The sequence below is a fragment of the Seriola lalandi genome, unplaced genomic scaffold (assembly GCF_002814215.2).
Source record: "Seriola lalandi dorsalis isolate HSWRI2012SDOR001 ecotype SW California unplaced genomic scaffold, Sedor1 jcf7180002054394, whole genome shotgun sequence".
NCBI classification, from domain to species: Eukaryota; Metazoa; Chordata; class Actinopteri; order Carangiformes; family Carangidae; genus Seriola; species Seriola lalandi.
The window spans coordinates 317,792-334,484 of NW_019524947.1; the positions used below are offsets into that span (position 1 = coordinate 317,792).

Consider the following 16,693-nt stretch of genomic DNA (forward strand, 5'->3'; position numbering starts at 1 on the left):
GAATGATGTGAATCATATGCTCTGGTTTTCAGTCACCAGATCCCAATCCAGCTGAATGGCTATGGGAGATTTTGGGCTGACGTGTTAGACAGCACTCTCCACCACCGCCATCAAAACACCACATGAGGAAACATCTCTTGGAAGAATGCTGTTCATCCCTCCAGCAGAGTCCAGAGACTTGTAGAGTCAATACCAAGACGATAATTTATTTAGGTTTTTCCTTTTAATTTGTCACCCATCTGTGTTTCAGACGGTGGAATTCTAAGGTTTTCTGTCTGTCGACCATCTTTCTGTCTCACGGTTATCAAATGTCAAACAGCTGGATAGGCTGTCTGGGCATCTGTTCATTTCCCAGAACTCGATGTCCTTATCCAGTTTTGTTTACGTCAACTTCGAAATCCTATTCTCTCTACACAAGCCAGCTCCGTGGCGCTGCTGGGGAATCTAGTCGGCCTAATTATGTTTTGTAGGCAGCTGCTCAAAACCAACAGCTTAATTTCTCATATTAAAACACCTTTGTCTTTGTTATGTTATGACCTGTTATTATACAAATTATACCTGAGGGTACAGAGATAAGCTAGCCACTTTTGGGCAATTTGTACAGCGTTTATTTAAGTTTGAGAATTTCAACAGTTAAACACATGGATTGGGTTAGATGGATCACAGGGGCTCTGCTTGTAGCTCTATGGGTGTAGACTAACTCATGTTCAGAAACAAATCCTATCCAGACGTAAAGACTGGGGCAAATTCACGATGCTGGCGAATTGATTGGTTCTGTCTCTGTGAAAGTACTAAATATAGTTAGTTATAGCACTTCAGTCTCTACAGGCAGTTAATCAGCTGTGGTGCCATTGCTTTCAGCCATAGCTTAGTCCAATCTGTTTGGAGTACATTACTGTGTATGTTATGAAGGTGTAACATATGAATTTCTGAGGTTACAGGGCTACCTGTTACTGTGAGTTTTGAAGGTCTGGTCATTTTATATCACCACAACTGGACTCTTGAAAGTCATAAATCTAATGCTAGCTAGACACCACCCACTTTGTATAATGTGAGCAGAAACTGAGCGTGTAGGAGCTTTGCAGTGGCACTCAGCAGTTATTAAAATAACACAATAGAAAAGCATCATGGTTCTTCTCAAATGTTGAATGTGTAACGGCTTAAATCCTTTAAATCGCTACTAGATGAGAACTAGTAATATGTGGGCTTGTTGAAAAAGGGGAAAAACATCTTGTACCAATTTTTTTGTAGGCTATACAGAGCTATGAAGGCCCTCACTCAGTAGAGCACCACGGAAGTTGACAGGCCACAGTTCCAAAAATACATAAATGTATATCCTCTTTTGAAGAACTTAACAAATATGCAATGATAAATCTCTGTATTAAACATTTAATATAGCTTCCCTATCGTCATAGTTTATATACCCTTACAAAAATCGATGAGAAATTCAAATTTAAGTTGGTCTGTAAAGTTTAAAATATGCGTTGCATTAATACGTCCGTGTGTATTTGTGAGGTGACGTGTTAATGATGTCAGCTGGGCACTGGGTTTTGAGCAGCTGCCCCTTGTTCTCTTCCCATCAGACGAGACAGGAAGAAGTGACACATATATGGTGGTGACTCACTGTTACATGCTGATGCAGGTATTGTTTGTTGTGCCAGGTTGTTGAATAGTTCTGTTGTAGTTTCTTTGGCAAACATATTGAGGAATCTGTGTGAACTGTCTGGGTTTTGGAGGATAAACTGAAATCAAAGCGTTCTTATCTCACTACTCTGGCCCTCCTGCCTTCTCCTCGTATTCCAGACGGCCCCATGGCTAGTTAACCCTCTGATGTCCTCTGAAATCACTGTACTAACAGCTCTTTCTCACTCTTTGTCCACAGAAAGAATCGACCCTTAGAGTAGGACCTGTAGTGGAGAAGACCAATTTCGGCCTGAACAAAGGCAGACAGAGAGAACTGTAAGTAAACACTTCAGTTGTATGAACTTCTCAGGTGTGTGTGTGTGTGTGTGTGTGTGTGTGTGTGTGTGTGTGTGTGTGTGTGTGTGTGTGTGTGTGTGCGCGCGCACTTATTGCATAGGTTTACAAACAAGGCGAGTGAGATTTGTGGTTGTTTTGAATGAGTGAGTGATGACAAAGAAGCCTTCTAAATTGCTTGTTGGCTATCTTGGGAAATCTTTATTTGCATGTTGGAATCAAAATATACAGCAGGTGGCTTCAGATATATAACAGCCATTTATTAGGCTCCTTTCTCAGTTCCCCTTTGCTGCAGTCATGCATATTGTTCAAAGTGCATAGTATGTAATATCTCTTCTGCTTGTGAACAGCAGCTTGCTGACAAGCTGTGTTATCAGAAAATAAAACCTGGAGGACAAACAGGAAACAAAGTAAACAAGGATACTGTTGAAAAGATAATGCCAATATGGGTGCTTCTACCATTGTAAAGGCAAAGAAAAGTAGTCTGGCTCACTTCCAAGTAGGGCAGGATCTTTGCCAATGTACAGGCCCTTTTACAGTTTTCCTCATTCATAGATGCTGTTGCGCACATTGACGGACAGACATAAAAAAGCTCAAGTTTATGTCATGTTGGTGTTGGTTATTAGGTGTTGTCAGCAGCTGATGGGAAGTAAGCTTGGACCTAGTTGTTTCCTAGCAACACATTTCCCATGTAAGGGTCTGTCTTCAAATGAATTCTTTCCCACTCAACCATGGCACCAGCCGCCATAAACAAGTTCTTAACCTGTAGGAAACACCAGTTTCAATAATATTGAATGGCAGAATTAGTGAAGTTGTTTACAGGAAGAGGTCAGATCTAAATTAAGCTATATGCATAGATGAAAAAAAGGAAGCACATTCAAAATTAGAATTAAAAAGAAAATTGTTCAGTTCAGATTAGGACAGCACAAAATTACAAACGGGCACAGTCAAAAAGGTTCATAGTGTTTTACGCTAATCTAAATATCTTATGGAGGGCGTTGTATAGTCTTGTTTTTCTTGTCTTAGGAAAGAGGACTGGACGTGTGTGCTGAACTGGTTTCTTTGGTTCCTTGTATTTTTGTGAAGATAACTTATTTTCCTTCATGACACTGACGTATTAAATCAGTTTATTTATAAGGTATCCACAATGCACGTGACATTGTAGATCAAAGGCACTTAGTTTCAGTGTCCTTTTTTTTTAATTCATAATGTAACTTTGGACCCAAAAACAATGGTTTTTATATAGTAGTGCAGAAGTAACGTTGCAAAGGTCTACTTTGAGTTACCTGCTATTTATCTTCATTATTAATTAATCTGCTGATTTTTTTTTTTTCTAGAATAACTGATTAATCATTCAAAAGACTGAATGTCAAAAGTGATAAAATTCCCATCACAAATCCTCAGAGCCCAAGGTGCCATCTTCAAATTGCCTGTTTTGTTCGAGTAGCACTCTACATCCAAAGATATTCAGTTTGCACTGATTTATAACAGAAATAAATTTAAACGATTAATTGATTATCGAAATACTTACTGACACATACAGTGTGGTCCTTAACGTTTTGTTCTTGTTTCAAATATTGGTATTATTTCTTCTTACAAAGAATGGTAACATATCCGGACAAAGGTAAAACAGCTGTAAAAGCTATACTGAAACAAAACCCTTGATTGTGTGATGTATTTCACACTAGAGTGCTTGATCTACTTCAGCTTCCTTTTGTAGGATGTGCAAACCATGTGTCATCTAAGGGGAAAAAAATGCCACAGAGATCAAGGAGGACAAGAAAATTATTGCACTGGTGGATGTACGGAAGGCTCCACCCAAGGGTTTCATTGTCAGTATCTCAGGCAGGATGCAGACCTTTCACCCTTCCGCACAAGACACAGTGGAAGTTGTTCAGGTTGTTATGAACAAACTCTGGTAAATTCATTCAGTAGGCATCCTGGGTGTGTGTTGGAGTTTGTGTGGAAGCTGGGGCGTGAAAAGGCATGTGAGTAGCTGCATCATAAGTCTCTTAGCTTTATGTTGGTAGTGTGGACATTTGCAAAGATTATTTTAATTTGGCAAACTCAGGTTATTTTTAAGTGCAATAACCCATATTTTATATACAACGGGGGGATGCACGTGTATTTATCACAAATTACTACCTAATGTGTTCATGGTGTATTCGGTGTTCAGTCCCATGGGGGGGGGGGGGTTCTTCTTCAAAGCCAAGAGTGTGTTACTCGTCCTGAATTATTCATTCCAGGCACGTGCTGGTGAATTAAAGGTAAAGTGATAGCACATAGCAGTGCCTTGCTTGGCTCACTGGTGCATTTTTAAACTGTGGACTGGCACTCAAATGTCAAAATGTTAAGATTGTCCTCCCCCCTAAAACTGTTACCTTGGTCTCAGGGACTGGATAAAGGAAATTTGATATGGAGTTTGAATAATTCAGGACGATGGTTTTAGGATTGGATTGAATCTTCATCCAAGTGCAACTTCCGTATTTGTATCCCAGTGCAAACTGCTTTTGTTGAAGACTTGAATGCTTGATGTGTTGACTTTTGGCAAAACTGTCAACGTATAAAGACAAATTGAATTATTTGTTTGTTGTGCATGTGTCATCACCCTGCTTCTCAGTGCATTTCAGAGGACATAAAGCTGCCTCAAAAGTCATTAAGCATGTGGTTATTGCCTCAATGATAGACTGTTTGACTCTTGGCTGTAGAATCATTTAGCAGCTGTAATATATATATATATGTGTGTGTATGTGCACAACCTCTGACTATGAATGATGAATTTGTGTGTTCAAGGGAAAACTGTCTCGATGCAAAGATGATGTTGAAAGGATAAATATGAGGCTCCCATGGTTAAAAACCAAATCACTTTGATATAAATGCCCATGTTCAACTGTGCAAATCTCATGTTTGTTCCCGTCTTTGGAAGAGATTGTGCTCTTTCAGTTGAACATATTAATGAACAGAAGAATAGGATCCGATGAAAAGGTAATGGTGTGCTGCCAAATTCCTGCAGGAAGAAGTGCACTGCTGTCATTTCCTGAAAAGGTCCTTTAAAATTTGAATTTGAAACTGCTTCCTAAGCAGACTGTTGAAAGGGACTGAGATTTAACTATCCTCTGTGTCACTCCCTAATCAGTCCCACACCTCTCACCCACTCATTCTCTGTAAATAATTCAGAACAGCCTTTTGGCTGCTCCAGAGAAGAGCATGCACACAGTTGATAATGGTGGAGACTTGGGACAGTAGAAATTGCTGCTGACGCACATTTCAGAAGTCCAGAAAGTTTGGACAACTCTATTCTCTATTCTTCATCTATAGATCAGCTTCATGTTTGTCAATGCAAATTATCACAAGTCCAAATCAAACCTTACTGATGTAAACAGTCTGCAGCTGATGAAAACTAAAAGTGAACACGTCAGTATCTTATATAAACAAATTGTCAAATTGTTTACACCAAAGCAGAACAGTTATTCTCCATGTGGGCCTAGCATTTTAAACTGACACGTGGCCAAATTCATGCGCTTTAAGTGCTAACCAGACTTGTATGTTTAAGGTTATGAGGACTTTTTTTTTTTTTTTTTTAAATAGATTTTCCTCTAAGAATCAGTGCCAACTTTGTAATCTGATTATAGATACAGATGATGAGAAGTAATGGATATCTGGCTTGCAGCTTAAATTATTTTCTATAGATATTATAATTTTTTTCCTTTTCTTTTTACTATGTGCTGAGGTTGCTGTGTTGTATTGTAAAATTGTGAGTGGTTATAGCAACAGATAGGTGTTGACGTGAGGATCTGTGTCATCTTTTGAGGGGTGTGGTGAACACTGTCACTAATTCATGCTGTGGAGACCATGGTGAAAACAGGAAATCCAACTTTGTCCCTGTGAGGGGAGATGGGAAGTTGTGACTCTGCTTGTCCTCCTTTTGCTTTGGTCTGGTTCCCAGAGATGGGTTCTCATGGTTTGAGTGATAGAAATATACCAAATGTACCCTATGAATCTACCGTCCTGACAAAATAAGCAGCCTATTAAGTATATATTGATGTTCTTGATGGTCTCAGTTAATGAGAAATATTCCATCTTCAGCCCTTTCTTCAGGGACAGATGTTAGTTGCAGTCCTGCTTGAGTTTTCAGTCTTTGCCCACTAGAGCGCAGCCTACTCTCGAGAAACTGTCTGCAAAATCATATAGTAACATGTTGAGGGTTTTTGGTTCAGTGTTTAATTCTTATTCTTTTTTTAACAGAAACTAGCAGGCCTTTATATGAGAGGATGTAAACTTCAAGAGAAACATTTGCTACATTACTACTTGTATACAATATTTGACTTTGTGCGTGTTTTGCCTTTCACATTGTGTGTCACAATTTTGGGAACTTCAGGATAATTGAAGGCATAATTTGCAAGCCCACTTCAGTGTATCAACCATTAATTGGTGTGATTAATGGCATCATGTTAATTACTGCACTTTTGCCACTTGATTAACCACTGAAATAATTTGTCCACAAGTCCAAATCTTAATGGTTTTTCAAATAGTGTTGCTTTCCAGTTGGAAATTTAAACACTACAGATTAGGCCAGTGTTAAGTGAATAATTTCTCTTCTCGTCTGATAACATTAATGATTGTATTGCTTTGTTTGGGGAGTTTATAGCCTCTAAAGCTTTGCCCATTAGACATTGGTTAAAACAGTCTGCCTTAATGGTTTATTAGTGGTAGCATCAGTCTTCTCATTGAAGCATGTGCTATAGATTTGCAGACATCAGTTGCAGCACAATTGGCTTTATACATCAAAGGGGGACCATGGCTTTGAATTGTTAAATGTAATGTGCTTCTGAATCTTTTACATAAAAACACTATAATTTATGACTGTTTTTATAAACAGGATACTTCATAAATGTCAACGATATTGAGATCTGTCCGTCTTTTTCTGTTTTTCGGTCTGCCTTCCTCTCTGTCTTTATTTTAATGTAAGCTTTTAAGGATATGCTGTAAATAAATCTACAGCCATGCAGCCAAGAAAAGAGATATTACAATATGTGACTTTTTCAGACTCTAGCCAGAGGATATAACAACATATAGCATCGGTAGTAGTCGGAGTATGTTTTCGTGACCTGTTTAAGGTAGTTCATATCCCAGTGAGTTCCATATGGCTAGGTATGCAGTTTCTAAAATGATAAAGAAATGCACTGGCATCAGTTCAGCACTCTGTATGTGCCAGAATTCAGAGCTTTGGTAATATTGGAGGAGGAAAACTGGAATTTATGCATCCCAACACAACTGTGCAGTCTAGGAAGCGGCTTAAAAGTAATTTTTCATGGTTGGAAAGCCATGTAATGAAATGTTATCTTTCAGTAATGAAGATTAATAGCAAGAGGCTTCACAAGAGAATAATTAAGGATTAAGTCCACGGGTTTGAGTCAGTTTTTGGAACTAGAATTATTTATGCATCTGTAGTAGTGCTACATTATTTTTTATTTAAACAACGGCATTTCAACTGCAGTGCTGAGAATGTTAACATACAGCCGTCATACATGTTGTTGCTTTACAAATCACATTTGTCTTTAGTAAGTTAAAACATTACCACAATCACATGTGGTCAGTGTTGGCAAAAGTTACGCTTCAATTGATTTCAATTCATCACTTTCTTTTACAGGAAATAGTACATAAAAGCAGTTTTCAGTCTATTAAAAACAAAATAAAAATGGAAACAGTTTAAAATGGAAGAGGAATGAAAAATTAGAAGAGGATATTAAAAAGTGCCAGGTTGCCGTAGGTTTTGAGGTTGCAGCTTTCTGTCTTTGCAGTCTCACCTTGTAACTGAAAATTAGTGCTGTAAGACTGGTTTTGCTCCACGGTAAACCATGATTGATATTTTAAAATTGCTTGATGCTCCTTATGACCTTCCTATTCTCATTTTGTACCAGACTGGCACCACATTCTGTTTGTAGTCTGTGTCAGAGGTATGTGTTAACAAAACCACACTGAGACGCATTGTAATGCTCATTTGAATTAACCCCAAATACACAAACTAAATATGTCAACTTTGTTTTTGTTTTTTTTAAGTTTAGGTACAGCAAAGTAGGCTGATTAAAGGTTATACATGTGTTGATGACAGAAGTGGGAGCAAATGTAAATCATTGTTTTAACAATGAGTTGTATTCAAGGAATCGGCATGTGGCGTAATCATGCCACATTTCAGTCAACAGTGGAAGATGAGACAACAGTGACACAGCTTTTTTGAGCCCCATGGTGATTGTCTGAGGTGAGATGAGCACAGTTATCATTATCCAGGGGATAGGGTGACTGAGTTTGTGGTTCTAGTTAAGTTTAAGTTGCAAAAAGCTGCATTGACCTTCACGCTACCGTTTCATTTTACGTCAACTGTACATTTCTGATGGAATTCATCAGAGCTTTTTTTCAGCTTCCGCAGGTACAGTGCAGCTCAGAGGGTTATCATTCATTCGTAGCCCTTTAAACCTCTAGTAAAGTTTTGTAAATTTAGTTGATAATAGTCTGTCAAGACTGCGGCGTTAGTGGTAATTGGCATCAAACTGACTTTCCCCTCTGCACTTCTTGTAAACTCATCAATAATTTCGGCCTGATTCTTCAGGCTGAAATAAACTACGTAGATTGTTATAGAGCACAGTATTGTTTAGTAAAGCTTTTTCTCAGGTAACATAGTGCTGAATATTAGTTGAGTGGGTACGCTGTAGAATGGAGAAACTGTATAGTAATTTACTCATAGAGCATGATATTCATGCCATGTCATATAACAGTTATCTTGCCCCCTTGAGTTTGATACTCCCTATAGCTGCTGTGTGTCAGCCTTGTCGTTATGGCTTCCTCTGAAACCCTCTGCTATGGTGCAGTGAGTCTCCGCTTCATGGATCAATACTGAAGCAGTGAGCTGACACAGTGAAAAGCAATATTCATAAATAATGAACAGGGCACCCTTTCACTCTGCCCTGTCTTTTTGTCCTGTCCAAGAAAAGAACAAAATGGTAAACATGATGCTAATTTTTTCTTGTGTAGCATTCTGTCACTGCTCTGTTCTGTCTTAATGGTAGCTGCTGCATACTTAAAGTGAAGGTTGGAGTTTTCTCTTAATCCTACAGTCCGTCCTTGTCCTACTTTGACAGTTCTACGTTTTCCTTTTTATATATTGTTTTTGATGATTGTAGATAGAGGTCTTTGTGTTTGCTGTGTTCAATTTCTCTCCTGATGTGCCGTTTGCTCCACGGAGATAGCAACCTGGTGTTTCAGGAAATCTCTGTTGCAGTGAATCACAGTGAGGTGTCACCTTTTAGCAGCTCTCCTCTATACAGCACAAAGATGTACCAGAGAGTGAGCACAGAGAACAGCTTAAAGTGCTTCATCATTACCCTTTCCACCCACTTTTATGTTGGGCGCAATTGGCAGGCGGTCACAGTTGCACACTGAAGCATGATGCACCTCACCCAGATAAATGGATGGAGTAATAACAGTTCTTCTCGTTTTTGTAATATCTACCTAAAAAGAGACTAATGGCACTCGATTTTAAAGTGGATCTGGGGCATTAAACCCAACCAGTATGGTGTGTACTGCAAAGACTGGACAGCCCAGGAGATACTTTTGTACTCTCAGTGGATACACACTTTAATTGACCTCTTAAATGTGTATTCAACCATGAAGCCAAATTTAGAGATGGTGTATTTGCGTATGATCTTAGTGTAAAGATCTTAATACACCCAAATTTGCTCCAAGCGGGAAGGACTGAGACGAGGCACGTCTGCACAAGTTAAAAATATTTTGGTTTAAGCAAAACTTTGAGCAGACAAATAATCACACAGCTACACTCCATATAAACACAATGTCAGGGAAAACGAAGGAGATGAGTTATACAGCTCTTGTTACATGCAACTCTGAGTGACTATGCAGAAAGTCTGAAGTTAATTGAAAATTGTAAGTCAGCACTGTCTGAGAATGGACATCATTAGCCTCTGTGCGGTCACCTCCTACCACGGTTTCACGTGCTTATCGCCCAAGGAGGTCCATGAGGACATGGTGGAAGGGTGCCCCTTCTTGCAGCATGGTGACGGACTGGGCTGCTGAATTTAAACGGAGCAGAGAGAGCTTTGAAGATAACCATAATCCTGGAAGGCCAGTGACTTTCATACAAGACAGAGGTTTTCATACTGTGATATACACCTCCCCAGTGGGCATGGGAGGGTTCAAGTGGAGCCGCAGAGGGAGAGACTTGAAGTAAAGATACTCCTCCAGGTGAAAGTGAAAGGGACAGGTACATGCTCCTGGCTTCTGAAAACACTGTGATTTACACAAGATGTATTGTCTTCAATGTCCATTGTGAATATCCTGAATTAATTCATTAGATGCAGAAAAAAAGACGCTCCTTATACCTCTACAACTTCCCTGTAATCCAGTGATGGTTGTCTGTGCATCCGTGGGTATATTGCATACATGTACTGCTAATGGCATACTTTGGTATACTTTTAATGGTTTTAATGTGCCAAAATTTTAATTGGAATTAGATTTAATTAGAATTAGAAGATTTAACTAGAAAATTATTTTTCTGTTGATTGACTGAACAGTTAATGAAGTAGTTGTTTCAGCTTTAAATCACAATACAGAACCACCATATTTCAAGAAATGGCAGTCCTTGGGTATCGGCACTGGGGGTGTCGACATGGTGTCTTGTTTTGATGTCTCAGATTCTTGTGCCTACAAATGAATACACTGATTATTATGTGATATCTTAAAAAGCATCGAATCGTTGTAGCATGAGAAACTGTCCTTCTAGTTAGTTAGTGTTAGTATTTTGCAGCATCTGCATGACCTTTTAGCATTGTTTCCTGTTTTCTTGTCTTTGTATTGATGTGGTGATAGGAGACAATGATTCTGAAAAGTCACTTGATATTATTTTGTGTATGTGCTATTAATAGCGAGCTGCTGCCGTTCCTTTAACAGAAGGCCTATTCTCATCTTTTGTCAGCCTATCTTTGCTTTGCCATTATTACGGCCCCTCCCACTCACTATCTCTCCCTCCCAGGGCCTCCTGGCTTCGTCAGCTCTGGTAACTATTAGCTTCTGCGCAAAACGATGTTCATGTCGCCCCTGCGTGTCACTACTCTCATAAGGTTAAACGTCTGTCATGAGCTGACGAGGGAATGTGCCGTGTCACTGAAGCTGGGTCAGATGTTGACACACGGGGATTAAAAAAGATGCACGTAAATTTAAATGAGATGTTTAAAGCGACTCATCACAGACATGGAAGCTGTGTGTACCATATGATATTGTGCTCCATGTAGTTAATCTGATAAAAGCTGTAAATTACTGCGACGGAGCTTGCAGTTTTCCTAGTATATATTTTCCACTTGCCTTTTCAGGTTTTCTTGATCAATTAGAGAAACGGTCATTATGAAGCTTTTGAGCCTTTTTAAAGTATCCATTTTATTTCACAAATTTTTACAGCAATCTTCAGCAGTATCTTGACTGCAGTGACAGAATATTACCGTAATAATCCTGTCTGCTCTGTTATTGTCTCCTAAATGCTTACCCCCAGACCCCTCCCCCACTACATCCTGACTGTATCCTACTAATCGGTCCTTTCTTGTGCATTCAGAGTGGCTTAGATTTCTTGTATTTTATCTGCTGCTTCCTCAATTAATGGTAAAACTGGGAGCTTGAATGTCATGAGTAAAGCACTTTTATCGGCAAGTTGGAGGAGCTCAGTCTGAGTGGCTTACTGCTGGAGCTGCTGGTGGTGGTGGGTGGGGTGGGGTGGGGGGTGTGCAGCGGTGACAGTAGCGTTGCCGGGGATAGCATCCTCAGTACACAGCAGCCGAAGGCAGTGGAGGGAGTGGAAAGAAACGGATGGAAATTGTAGGAGACAGAAGGGAGTAGTGTCACACACTGAATCCTGTGTATTATTTGCAAAATCAGGACAAGGTGTTTTGTGGATGGGAGTGAGTTTGGCAAAAGGGGGAGCTACAGCAGGAGGCGTGTGTCTGTTCAGAGACAGAAGTACAGCAGAGGGAGTGGAGTAAGTAGGAAGCAATCACGAGGGAAATTGTCCGACAAACTGTACTTCCCAACTCACTTGCCCTCACTGTGGATTTAGGTGAGTGTCGGCATCTGTATTATGTTGACAGTACATAAAACCAAACTGATCTTGGTGACGGAGTACCTGTGGATCAGCTGCACCATGTGGAATACATCACAGAAGAGCCATCAGCTGTGAGGACAACTGAGGGAATTCGGCAAGGACCAGGAAGTGGCTGCGGCTTGCAGCGAGTCTCTCTCTCCTTTTTTTTTCATTTTTTTTTTTTTTTTTCCACACGTCTTCTAACCCCAGAAAACAGCTAGGCTACTAATGAGCACATCGATGTGTGGCTGTGGCTGCAGCATCATCTCCTCTCTGATGAAGAGACTGGGCCGCACAGCTTGCTGCTCAGATCTCCTCTCCTGCAGCCATACCTCAGAACAGCTGCAGCGACTGGCCACTGGCTGCCCACCTCAACCAAAGGTAACAGTGCGTCAGCGCCCAGTGACACAGCCACGTCTGTGTCTTCACGCCTCCTGATCTGACATTATGGTTTTCATGTGTTATCACCTGTGTGCAGGAAACAGGAAACATATGGGGCCTGGCAGCATATCGGAGAAAACGCTGCGTGTGAAGTGCACCCTTCTTGTTTGTTTGTCTTGGTTGTCCGAAACGATTTCTCAGGTATAAGAACTGTGCTACCAGGGAGAGCGCCACAGTAATTGATTCTTTAATGGTACCAGGTGATTTAATGGCTGTCTTGCTGCCTTGACAACAGTGGACTTGCTTTCAGCTTGCAGTCATTTAAATGGATGCCTTCAGTCTGCCTTCAGTCTGCCTGTGGTTTAGTGATTGCTGCCCCTCCTCAGTTGGAGAAAAAGCTTTTTCTAATGGAACAAATAAAAGCCAAACAAGATTGTGTGAGTTTCTGAGTGCTTGTGTGCACGTGCCAGTGTGTGTGAATGAGAGTGCGACTTTGCTCTAACCCAGGCTTCTGTCTCATGGCTGTGGCTTCTAGTGTTCCCTCTGTTTCATGACTGTTTTAATAGTTGGCTGGCACTGACTGGGATTTTAAGTCTTTCCAGAGTCCTTTTGGCAGTTGGCCATTCTCTGAGCAGAGGAGATTGATTCTCTTAGTTTCCAAGATTTATGCTCTCATGAGTAATGATAGAAATCCATGAAGGAAAATGTTGTGGTATTATTGGGCTGCTGCCTGATAATACCAAGTCATTGTTTTTCTGAGAAAGCATTGTAACAGGATGAAGTGCTTCACTGCAAAATGAATGTGGAAGAACGCTGTCCCTCTGTCATGCAGCTCTAGGATTGAGGTTTCACTTTCTTCCTCTGAGACATCACAGGGCACCAGCTTGAAATAGAGCCATCGATTAATAGCTTCTGCATTGAGCAGAGATTTCAACAAACGCTGTGCATTTAAAGGATTACCACACTTTTTTAGAAATCCCAGAAATGTTTCTTCTTATTGCAATTCTTGGTTCAAAGAATTCATAATTGCAACAGTCAAACTCATTAACTCTTATTTGCTTTTGTGTCACATATCGCGGTCTCAAAGGAGGCAGGTATGATAAAGTAGAATCTATTCTTCAGCTTTCAAACACTGATATTGCTTTGTTCAGTCTTCACTCACATCCCACTGTTAATATTTGAGAATCTAAGTGGAGCCACTATACATCCGCTCCTCAATCTATATCTGTTACTATGTGCTCTGTGCAAAGCCAATATTTTCTCCACTCTCTCCCACTGTTCTATTAAGGTCACATTGGTGTGATTTATTGCTGCCATTTAGGGGTTTTCAGCTCAGTCCTCTAATTCTCTCTCCTTATTCTCAACAAGGTTTTATGTGTCAGCTGTATCCAGTAGCCCTGAAACAATTGATTGTCCTTTTAAGTCAGTTTTTGTCTTTTCAAAGGTGGAAATCACTGCCACACTTAAGCCCCCCAGAATCTTAGTTTTCACAATCTATCATCAAACACAGACTCTCCTCACAAGCATTTTAATCCTGAATGATTTGAAATTATTATTTTTATAGATACTACCTCAGTTGCTGGAATAAGACTTGGCTCACCCCATTAAACCATACTTAAATCACAGATGTATCAAAGTTTGTTTTTTTGTCTTCATAAACTGTTTTTATTGGAGAAAAAGAAAGGGAGACATTTTGCATTTGAAAAGAACTACATCTGCAACTTGTCTGACAACTGGTGTACTCAAAGTGCAACGGTTTGCAACTGGACTGGAATTGGATCAGGCCTTATGACTGATACTGAAGTTCTCATGCCTTTCTCAACGTGATACTGCATATTGGCCTGGGACACCCAGAAATAATTTTGCAAAAACAAATTTATTGCTTATTTCAAATTGTTTACTTCTGGCACAAAACATTACAGCTATGATTAGATTGTGTCTCAGACTGCCTTCAGGTTTAGTTTGAATCAGCAGTGATTGATTGCTGTGGTTGTTTCGACATTGAACACTGTTGTAGCTCATAAACGGGGTATTACTGACTTGTGTTTTTGGTTTCATTTTACACTAGTTTGTATATCAGCTGTGTGCTGGGGCAGTTAGGTTAGCTGCTGTTCTGATGCTGTGGAAGGATGATGCATACCTGTTGCCTACGCATCACAGCCTGTGGAGAACTCTGTTCGAGTCCACCAAAGAGAAGCATACTCTTGCTGAAGTGCCCCATGTTGAGTGTGTGCACAAGGCTAAAGTAAAGTCTGTGTGTACCACAGCTGTGGCTGTATCTGTCAAGTGCCAACTTGGCACAGCACTCTGAAGAAATCCCAACCCCTCCCCATCAGCAGCTACTCCAGGGTCTGTCTGGATGTATGTTGCACTGCCAGACTGCTGGGCAAACACCATCAATGCTGGTCTACATACATCTTATTATTCTAAGAAAAGGAGGAATCGTTTGGCCAGTAAACACCATTGAAAATAAAGTGCTTAAGGGCACAATTAAGGAGATGGTGTCTAACTTGGCATGTCTCAAACCAGTTGGTAAAGGGAGTGAATGCACGCAAGATATGATTTTATTTATTTAAGTTGCACAACAGCTTTAAAGTAAGTAAAACTTTGTTTCTGTTAAAGCTGCATTAATCGACTTTTTTTCTCCTCATATTACTATTTTTTTATTTATTTATTTAGCCACTTTGGGCATTGGATAAAGCAGTAAATACACCATTAACATCACTTTACAAAGTGAACATGAACAGTTGTTGAACAGTTGACTTTTTATACAGAGTTGTGTTTCTGGGCTTTGAATGCAAGTCCAATATTCACTCTCTCAGCTTTGTCTCTTCTCATAAGTTGGCAGAGACAAAATGTCTAGCTCTTTAATTGCTAAATGCTTCACTATGCTCACCAGCTAGTTGCATACAGTGGGTTTATCAGAGCTTTTTGTCTAAAAATAGACGAGTGGAGTTTGTGGGCTGGAAAACCAAAACGATGAGCTGGAAGATGTAAAAATGCTCTGTAAGACTGAGGGGAACTGCAGAGTTGAGGGTAATTCTCAGTGGGTTTGTTACTAACAGTGACCCATTTCACATTACACAAGCTATTTGGTCCAATGTTAATAAAAAATATTGGTTAGAAAAACTTTAATTATCTTTTTAATTTTACATATTAGAGTAGAGACTATATAGTAGATCTTCAGATGCACCAGATGGTGCTTGTTGGCCTATGTTTCTCAAATAAATAGTTGTAGCAATGTTTTTTTTTTTTTTTTTTTTTTTTAAATGATGAACAAGGCTGTCTTTAATCATTATCCCATAACTTGAAAGAAAAAACAAATCTTATTTCTTGTGTTTGTTCGCAGAGGCTCTCTATCTCCTGGGCACCTGTGTCACCTGTTTGCTCCAGGAGACACATTCACACCTGCCCTCCCCAGCTTCCCAAAGCTATTTTTGTCCACTTCACAGCTCTTACAGGACTAAGAATAGAGACTGATGAATGAAACTTGTGTGTGCAGTACTAAAGGACATGCACAGAGTCTTTGTTCACTACAAGCATTAGTGGAATATCATCTTTCTTTATATTCTCTGAACCAAAACACCAGCTCAACAGCTTTATGTGCTTCAAGGGAAGAACAATTTGTATAAATGTTCACATTGATATTTAGAAATGATTTTTTTTAGCTTGCCATTTAAGTGGACATTTGAGTCAAGTGGCTGTTCGACGGAAGGGTGAATGATAATGACATGATTAGGAAAATTACTTTAAGGTAACTGTTTTCTTTTTTCTTTTTTATAATTGCTGCTTTTGATCAAGAACGCCAAAGCTGAAAAAAGGAATCAGAACTGAGTGTTTAACGTCTGTCCCGTTTCTCCAACAGAGACGCTTTAATTGTGCGTCAGTCTCTTTCAGCCTGTTTGCACCGCTCACAATTGTTTGAACAACAATAACAACAAACAAATTTCATGCTGTGCTTAGGAAACTAATTACGGAACCTTGGTTGTTCCGGTAAAAGGCACGGACAACTTTAGCTATTCATAGCCTTCCTCTTCTCAGCTCACAGCAATGAACTGGCAGTCCCCGGGGGGGTGGGGGGCTGTGCAATCTGAGATCAGGCTAATGCTTCCCACCACAGCACTGGGACTATACAGCAAAGAGGAGGAGAAGCCTTGCAAAGGGACCAGTGACTTTTTCTCAAGGTCAAAGCAATTG

The 16,693-nt window shown here is 39.9% G+C and overlaps 1 protein-coding gene across 1 annotated transcript in view; it reads left to right on the forward strand.

Moving 5' to 3' along the window:
- The window catches only part of fbxw7 (F-box and WD repeat domain containing 7), a 109,886-nt gene that overhangs the window by 19,458 nt on the left and 73,735 nt on the right, over nucleotides 1–16,693 (forward strand). The window contains exon 3 of the mRNA XM_087174917.1: nucleotides 1,883–1,959. The gene's annotated coding sequence lies outside the window, so the exon portion shown is untranslated. The remainder of the gene's footprint in view (nucleotides 1–1,882; nucleotides 1,960–16,693) is intronic.